The sequence below is a fragment of the Girardinichthys multiradiatus genome, chromosome 21, assembly GCF_021462225.1.
Source record: "Girardinichthys multiradiatus isolate DD_20200921_A chromosome 21, DD_fGirMul_XY1, whole genome shotgun sequence".
Classification (NCBI taxonomy): domain Eukaryota; kingdom Metazoa; phylum Chordata; class Actinopteri; order Cyprinodontiformes; family Goodeidae; genus Girardinichthys; species Girardinichthys multiradiatus.
This window is the reverse complement of record NC_061813.1, coordinates 40,143,475-40,153,068: the sequence shown is the minus strand read 5'-3', so window position 1 is coordinate 40,153,068 and position 9,594 is coordinate 40,143,475. Positions and strand designations below refer to the sequence as shown.

The 9,594-nt window shown below is 37.5% G+C and overlaps 1 long non-coding RNA gene across 1 annotated transcript; it reads left to right on the top strand.

Moving 5' to 3' along the window:
• The first annotated feature begins 5,731 nt into the window (after positions 1-5,731).
• Positions 5,732-9,207, top strand: LOC124858188. The gene is made up of 2 exons (XR_007035762.1): positions 5,732-8,348; positions 8,549-9,207. It is a non-coding gene; the product is annotated as an uncharacterized LOC124858188 (long non-coding RNA).
• Positions 9,208-9,594: the final 387 nt, after the last annotated feature.

Here is a 9,594-nt window from a genome sequence, read left to right as displayed (position 1 = left end):
TTTTTATTTGTTCTGAAATATTTCTTCTCTAGATGTTTCCACTGGTTTCCAGTCTTCATTCTGTCTCTACCAGGATAGACCAGGAGGTGGCGCAGGTGAGCAGATTCAGGTTTCTATGGAGCCACATTAACAGGAACCTTCAATGGAGTCCAAACAGCAGACTGTGGTTCCTCAGGAACCTGAAGAGAAGCCACATCTCTGCCAGTCTGCTGAGGATGTTTATCTCAGCTCAACAGAGAGCAGATGGACCTACTCCATCCTGGCCTGGTTCTGAAACTGTTCAGAGGCACACAGGGCCGCTCTCCAGACGGCAGTGGACACGGTACCAAACATCATTGGTCCCCCTGAAAGACATCTACAGGTCCAGCTGCTACAGCAGAACCTGCAGAACACTCACCCTCTACATCTTGTGTCTCCATTGCTGCCCTCTAGGAGGCGCTACAGGGCCCGGCTATGACAGTGATTCCCAACCGGGGGTACTCGTACCCCTAGTGGTGCATGAGCGCATTGCAGGGGTGCGTGAAAACATTTAATATTTTATTTCCAAGATGAGGGGCAAATATCATCAGTTAGTAGAGATCATTCTTGGATGTTTGGTGCTTTATTAGGACCCAGGTGCAAAATACACCAAGTTTTTATCAACCAAAAGAGCAAAAAGGGCACAATAAAACAACTACAGGTGGAAAGATTAGAGCAGGGGTGTCATTGCTGTTTACCTGGACGACGCTCCGCTACCTGGAGAGACAGAGAGAAAAGAAACAGCTGTTTCCACTCTGCTGATCTATCAAAGCTTATCAAGGACAAGAAATCTGAAGAGTCTCATTAAAGCTCAGTTTATGATGTTATAGTGAAGCCTGAATATTATTTCTGTTGAGGCTTAATGACTCTCAGCAGTTGGTTTCAACGTACAGATCAAGTTTATCCCAGCTAGTATCTAGGATCTTGTTTTTCTGGTTCTGATCCATATCTAATGATAAAATGTGAGAGATGGAACAAGTAAAAAAAAGGTAAGAAAATGTATTAAAAAGCCAGTTTATGCCATCCTGGACCAGAGCTCTTTGGATTTTGCTCTGGGTCAAGGCGGTCAGACTTTCTTTCTGTTCTCTGTGGGCTCCCACAAAATTTGTGCCATTATCTGTCCTGATGGAGGAAACTGGACCACGTCTACAGATTAATCTTCTGATCGCATTAATACAAGAATCTGCATCAAGAGCCACTTCCAAATGAACAGCACGACTGGTTGGGCAAGTAAATATCACTCCTGCCCCTTTTGACATCAATGGGACCAAAATAATCAACTCCAACATCTGTAATTGGATCTTTGTCTGGAACTACTCTTTCCTGGGGCAGGTCGGCCATTTTTTGTTCCTGAGGTTTTCCTCTATTTCTTCTGCAGGTCACACAGTCAGACAGGATGTTTCTGGCAGCAGTTTGCATTGATAATCCAGTATCTCTGACACAATCTGGACAACATATGGTTTCTTCCTGCATGACTGTTGGGACCACAGCCATGGGTTTCAACACTAAAACTCCGGTACATACTTTCCTGGAACTTTTCAAAATAAAGTGCATTAACCTTCTTCCAGCACAGCCAGGAAAGGGGGTAACTGCGGACTTCCTGTGGCGCCATTATCCAAATAAAAGCCCCACCTTTCCACAAGTCTTACTCTAGATATAATATTACAATTATATAATAAAATATGGGTGGAGGGAATATTACCACTGAGCTGGAAGGAATCAATTATAGTACCAATAGTTAAACCAGGAAAAGATAAATCAAATCCAGGAAATTATAGACCAATAGCCTTAACATCAAATCTATGTAAAATAATGGAAAAAATGATTAATAGTAGACTAATATATTATTTAAATAATAAAGGATATATGTCAAAGTATCAAAGTGGTTTTAGAAAAGGGAGGAGTACTAATGATCCAATGCTTTGCTTAGAGCATAAAATTAGAAGAGCACAGGTAAATAAAGAAAGTGTAGTGGCAGTATTTTTTGATATAGAAAAAGCATTTGATATGATGTGGGTGGAAGGATTATTAATTAAATTACAAATACTGGGCATTAAAGGGAAAATATTTAAATGGATCAAAGACTTTTTAACAAATAGGAAAATACAAGTTAGAATTGGGGAAGTGGTCTCAGGAAAATATATAGTAGAAAATGGAACTCCACAGGGGAGTATTATAAGTCCGTTATTGTTTTCAATTATGATAAATGATGTATTTAAAGATATTGGAAAAGTAATGAGATGTTCACTTTTTGCAGATGATGGAGCTGTTTGGAAAAGAGGAAAAAATGTAGATTTCATTGTAAAGAAATTACAAGAGGTTATTATTGAAATAGAGAAATGGGCGTTACAATGGGGATTTAAGTTTTCAGTTGAAAAAACCAAAGTAATGATATTTAATCAGAAAAAAATAAACAAGGAAATAAAATTAAAATTATATAACCAAGAATTAGAGCAAGTAAAGTATCTAAAATTTTTAGGATTATGGTTTGATGAAAAACTAAAATGGAATATACATATTCAAAAAGTTGTTGATAAATGTAAGAAAACTTTAAATATTATGAGATGCTTGGCTGGCAGTGACTGGGGAGCAGATAGGAAATCACTAAAACAGATTTACACAAGAATGATAAGATCTAATATAGACTTTGGTTGTATAGTTTACGGTTCAGCAGCTAAAACACATCTGGTTAAATTAGATATTATCCAACATCAGGCATTAAGATTATGTACTGGAGCATTTAAAACTACACCAACAGCAGCAATAGAAATAGAAATGGGAGAAATGCCGTTAGAGTTAAGAAGAATAAAACTAGAAATAAATTATTGGTTAAATTTACAAGGTAATAACTTGGATCATCCAATTTGGGAAATTTTAAATCCATGTTGGGAAAAAGAAAAGAAAGAAATGAAGAGTTTTGGATGGACAATTGAAAATAAAGTAAAATAATTTAAAATGATTTAGAAATTAGTCAAACATCACCAATATCAATTATACCACCATGGATTCTACCAGAAGCAACAGTAGATATGTCAATAATGGAAAAGAAGCAAGATAAATCTCCCATAGTAGATAGTTATTCAGTACAGATACATTTAAATAATTATTATAGATATATTCAAATATATACAGATGCATCAAAAATAAATGGAAAAGTAGGAATAGCTTTTGTAGTACCAGAATTCAATCTAAAAATAGGAAAACGAATTACAGACGGCTTATCAGTATACACAGGAGAAATGTTGGCTATATTATTAGCTTTACAATGGGTAGAAGATATAAAACCATTAAAAACAGTCATTTGCTCAGATTCAAGCTCTGCATTATTAAGTTTAAAATATAATCAATCAGATAGTAGGATGGACATTTTATTAGAAATATTTCATACATTATACAGAATACAAAAACTGGGCTTGATAGTTATATTTGTGTGGGTTCCAGCACATATTGGAGTAGAAGGAAACGAGAAGGCAGATAAAATAGCAAAGAGGATAATTCAAAATCCTATTAGTTTTATAGTTAAAACAAGTAAATCTGAGGGAAAGAGTATTGTTCAAGGAAAGCTGATGGAAAAATGGCAAAAAAGGTGGGATGAAGGAAAAACATGAATATGGTTTTATAAAATTCAGAAGATAGTAGGAGAAAGAAGAAATGGAAGACGAAATAGAAAGGAGGAAAGAGTGATAACAAGGTTGAGATTTGGGCATACAGGACTTAATTATACACTTTTTAAAATTCAAAAGCATAATACTGGTAAATGTGATTACTGTGGAAAATATGAAACAATAGAACATGTTATATTAGAATGTCATAAATATGAAAGAGAAAGAAGATATATGAGGAGAGAGTTTGAAGGTATTAAGGAAAGGGTTAATTTATTAGATATTTTGAGGAAGAATTTAGGGAGTAAACATGTACAAATAGTGATTCGTTTTTTAAAGAAAATAAAATTATTTCATAGAATTTGATTATAGTAGATAAAATTGTGAAAGTATGGAGGATATAGATGGGTAGAATACAATGTAATGTGTAAGTATGTCTATTTGTATATATACATATAGGTAAAATATATTTATTTATTTAATTTGTAGAATTAAATATATATATATAAATAGATAGACCGACACGAACCACACTCCATACCAGTAAGTGGCGGTAATGCTACTAAAAGTTTGTTGCCAACCGCCAATAAAACCAAGAAGAAGAAGAAGAAGAAGAAGTCTTTCTCTTCCACGCGGCCCTCCATGGGAACCGGATAGGAGAGGAAAGCGCGCTGAATGTCTTTTGCTGGTAAAAAGACATAAATTCAACTGGATCCAAGGACCGATCATATGCAAAGTTAAGTAGAATGAAATACTGTCTGTGTATCCGGTATTTTCATTCATGAACGGGGAAATTAAGGTGTAAGAGTTGCTTACATTTGCTCTTCGAAGCCCCACAGAAGCAAAACTGTATCGAGGAGAGATCCCGGTGGAGAAGCTGTTTCGACAAGCCGAGTCTGGAGGAAAGACTACGGCCGCAACCGTGTTTACAGTAACGAACAGCTGGTCACCTTCTGATCGGGAGAAACTGAGGAGGTTAGCGGGAAGCTAACTCTTTGTTCACGACGGATATCTTCTTCAAACTTCGCCCTTGGACAACATTCCCTCAACAGGTTCAGAGGTTGGGGTTTGGGTAGATTAACAGATTAACAGTTAGGATTAAATGATCTAAACGTTTTCATGTTATGAAGTTTGTTTTGTGGAACTCGGCTATCTTGGTGCTAGCATGCTACCTGTAGCACCCAGGCCGGTTCGTGTTCTTTGTATGTTTTAAAGCTAAGATAAACTTTATTTAAAGGGTGGTTTTAACCAGAACATTGCTCATAACGCGCCGTCCGCGCTTATGCATTTTAACCCTGGTATTTTAAAGGTATGTGTTGATTCTGGCGCTAAGCTATCTCTATCTTAGCACTTTAGCTAGCTTCTTTGTTAGCCCAACGGCCAGCCGGTAAATACACGTGTGCTAGCATTAAGGCTAGTCAACAGAAAGGTTGTTAGTTTTCAAGCTAGTGAATAATAGTCCCTGAACATCATTTACTAAAGTTGATAACTAAGTAAACACCATTAAGCCCCATTTCTCCAGAAAGATTTGGCTCTTCTCCAAAATACTCAATAATATTTCTTCAAATATTATTTTAATAAATGAAGGCAGTTAATTAGACACCGTTGAGAATTAATCATCCAGGAGGTTGGTTTTATTCAGCAGATCATTATTTAAAACATAATTTTATTAAAATAATATTTAATCTGATCTTGCATTGTGAATGGTTGTCTAAATGTTGCTGATTATTTTCTAAGTTAGTTCCAAGACTAACTTAACTTTATTTCCAGATTCTTCAAGATAATCCTTGGTTCTCAAACATAAACATTGCATGGTAATGTTGCATCACTCTTTTGGTCATAATTATCAATCATCTTTAATCAACTTGTTTATATTGTACATAGTCCATTAGTCTTCATTATTCTTTAATTCTGCTTGGTAGTTTAGTTGGATTGTTTTAGCAAAGTAAAGAGTTTGTTGATTGAAATATGTTTGACTTTGAGTTGACTTATTTTTGTTAATAAATTCTTGTATTTTAAGAAATTGTGTGAATTTATTCCATATATGTGCAGAGTTTATGCTGTTCAATAATGTCAGAGCTCGTCTCACACCTTTCTATTTTGTCCTAATACCATCGCCTTAATGGGCTGGTATTCACAGGACAACCCTTAACAGACCCAAATATTATTTGATAAAATATTAAAATATTAATATTAAATAATATTCTCAGATTCATATTTACAACATGACCAAGCACATGGTGAATGTAACGCAGAATTAATGTTGCCACATGAATGTCTTTGCACAGAATAACAGGATGTTTAGTTTCAGATGGCAATGCAGCTCTTTTGAGACATCCACCCAACCTGAGGACTCCATTGTCAACCACTGGATCAAGTCTGTACCGCTGGCTGTCTTTAGAGATGGTCTTGTTGGCTCTGAGGGAATCTCAGGACCAAACCTATGATGTTGTTCAAACTGAATACTTGAATGCTCTGCTTTAGCTAGATCATCAGATGTCAAACATTGTTTTTTCAGCATAGTCTTAAATTGCTGCATCTTTTGTTCCACCTTTTTGCTCTTTGGCTTTTGTATCTTCTCCAGATCGATGTATCATGGCAGCAAACTCTTTTCTTTTCTGAGACAGCAGAATGACAAGTTCTTTTAGCTTTAGAAACCAAGCTACAGATGTTTTCAGCTTCACCCAGGATGAGAAGTTGGAGATAAAAAAAAAACTTTTAGGGCCTTTAACCTCCTCAACAACAGCATTGACAGTCACTCACATCCCTTTTTATTTCAGAGTCATCAACAGGAAGTGAGTCATACTTTACCTCCAGCTTAGACCATTTATCTTCAGTCTCAAAAAGGAGGTCAGGGCCATTAATCCTTCTACTATGATACAAGAAGTCCTCTGCTTTCATCCTTCTTGAGCTTCATCTGCTGGATTATCTTTAGAACTCACATTTTTCCAAATGGTTTTCTTGTGTAGCTTCTCTGATAATAGACACTCTGTTTGCAACAAAGCTATGAAACCTCTTTGCTTCACTGCAGATGTATTTTAGGACATTGGTGCTGTCAGTCCAAATAACAGATGTCTTAAGTTCAAGATGCAACTCTGTGAAGCAGTTGGTCCATGCGAACAGCGAGGACAGCTGCAGTGAGCTACAGACGAGGGATGGTTGTCTGCTTGAGAGGAGCAACTCTGGCCTTTCCCAGGAGGAATGCTGGGTGCACATGATGCTCATTTTGTAATCTTAAATATGACACTGTACCATATCCCACTTGGCTGGCATCAGAGAAGTGATGGAGCTGCACTGTGACAGGACAAAAATCTTTAGGTTTAATGCAGCGATCCCCTTCAAATTCTGATATCCTCTTCAGATCATCCAGCCAATCGGTCCAATGTTTGGAGAAATGATGGTGAACAGCATCACTCCAGCCCAGGTTTCTCCTGCAGAGCTCTTGTAGAAGCAGTTTGGTAGCGATGATGAAGGAGCCAGAAATCCTAAGGGATCATATAATGAGCTCACTACTGACAGTATTCCCCTTCTTGTGCCGGACCGCTCTTGAAATGAAGTTTTGAATTTAAAGACATCACTTTAAATGCACCAGTGTAATCCAAGTTCTCGCTCCACTGGAAGCTCCAAATCCATTTCCAATATTTCCTTTTTTTGATGTCTGAAAGTGCTTGCAGCACTGCAGGACTATTACTGAGCCATTTGGAGAACTTAAATCCTCCTATATGGCAAATAGCTGTCGAATCTTGAGCAAAGCTTCTTCTTCTGTTGGCAATGATTTTAAGAAATTATTCACGTAGACGTTGTGCTTGATTGTACTGACCACTTGAGCTGGGAACTGCTGAGCATTTTCTTCTGCTGTTCTTCTTAATGCATGATTTGCACAGCTCAGAGAGGACACTGCTCCAGACAGATGTACTGTCATCTCTATGTCATCTCTGAAGTCTCTATGTTTCTCAGGAACATGGACCTGGTGAAACGTGGCTTGAATATCTGCCATAACTGAACTGGCTCTTGTCTGAAGCGTAGAAGAATTCCCACAACTGAGTTGGTCAGATCAGGTCCTTGTAACAGCTGGCAGTTAAGTGAGGTCCCCTTGAATGTTGCAGCACAGTGAAAAACAACTCTCAGTTGACCTTTTCTGGGACGATACATACCATAAACCACACCTTTCCTTCACTGCCCATTAAGTGATCATCAGGTACAAGTTCAGCATATCCATTACATATCATGTCATCCATAGATGTAATATAGTCTGTCTTGAAGTTTATTGTTCTTCTCAAACTTTCTTTTCAAGCTGTGAAGACGTTGCTCTTCAATGCAGCAGTTTACTGGCAAGATGGAGTTTTCAGCTTTAAAGGGCAGTTCAATACAATAATGTCCATTGATTAATTGTGCTGTATTGTTCATAATATTCATAAACTTGACATCTTTAGACATTTCAATCTACTCTTGAGAGGTTTTTTCATTGAAATCATGATTGTATTGTTCAATCAAGATCTTTTGCAGATGTTCAACAGAAATCCTGTTTGCAGTGAAAGCATGACTGCCTGTCTTGTTCCTTTTCCTCCGAAGTGGACCATTGATGACCCATCCAACTTGGGCCCAAACTGCATATGGGCCTTCATCCTGACTGTTTATCAGCTCCCATGGCTCCATTACTTTGGGTGCATCTGTGCCAATGAGCAAATCTACCTCGGCTTCTATGTGGTGGAGCTTGATGCTTTGCAGGTATGGCCACTTATCGATGTCCTCCTGTTGTGGAACATTTTGCTTTGAAACAGGCATTAGCTTTTGTGTCATAACATCTGGAAGTTCAATGAAACCACTGAATCAAGTACTGCTACTTGCAGTCCAGAGATGATATTTGTATTCACAATGTCCTTGTGTCCCACTGTTTGCAGCTGAATGCTTGTTCTTTTGCCTTTCAGTTGAGCTTTCTGGCCAAACTTTCAGAACAAAAGGTGCCTGTGCTGCCCGGGTCCAAAAAGGCTTACGTCTGTACAGTTGTGTTGGTTTTTGGACTCCTGACTTGGACTGCAATGATAGAAAGGTTAAAGTTATTTTCATCACAGACACTGATATGACTACAGGGTTGAGTCATTGTGGAGGTAGTTCTCAGAGGATTCTGTGGACGTCTGGAGAAAGCTCCTGTACTTTCCTTGTCAATGTTCAGGACACTGGGATGTTTTTGGTAACATACAGAGCAGTCCAAGTGACCTCTGCTTTCTCTGCTTATGTGTCCCATCTTTAAACAACCAAAACACATGCCCTCTTCCCTAATAAAGTTGACTTTATCTCTATGTGGCTTCTCCTTGAAATTAAAACATTTGTCAACTCTATGATTACTTAAGAGACAATGAAAACGTTTGGAGGACTTGCTCTTATTTTCAGATGTACGTTCATTATTTCAATGACATTTGTGGCAAACTGCTCCCCTTTTTCTTCTGTTTTTGTAAAACTCCTGTTTGGGTTTTTAGAGTTGAGCTGTTGAAGGTCCATGATATTGTCAAACAATGGATCAGATGCAACTTTAACTTGTTTTTCAATGAAAGCAACAAGATCAATAAATAATGCTCTCTGACTGCTATTTTCTTGCAAGTCACAGGCTACATTTCTCCATCTCTCTCATTTTATAGCGAAGCTTTAGGATTATGTTCCTCATATTTGATGGCAAGTCCAGTTCTTTCAAATATGTGATATGTTCTGTTAAATTTGAACATCCCTTTAGAAACAGGGAAAATACTTGCAGGGATTTAATATCCTCACTTTTAATAGCTGGCCAGTTGTTTATTTTATCAATATAGACCTGAGCAATTTTGTATTCATTTCCAAAATGTTCAGAAAGAGTTTTATTTTTAAGATAACCCAGTTCTGATGCTAAATGCTGGCAACTGTGCACAAGGTCTCTAGGCTGCCCCCTGGTGTATTGTTCTAGAAGGTGCAACCTGTCACTCCAGTTGGATGTTTTGGCCTC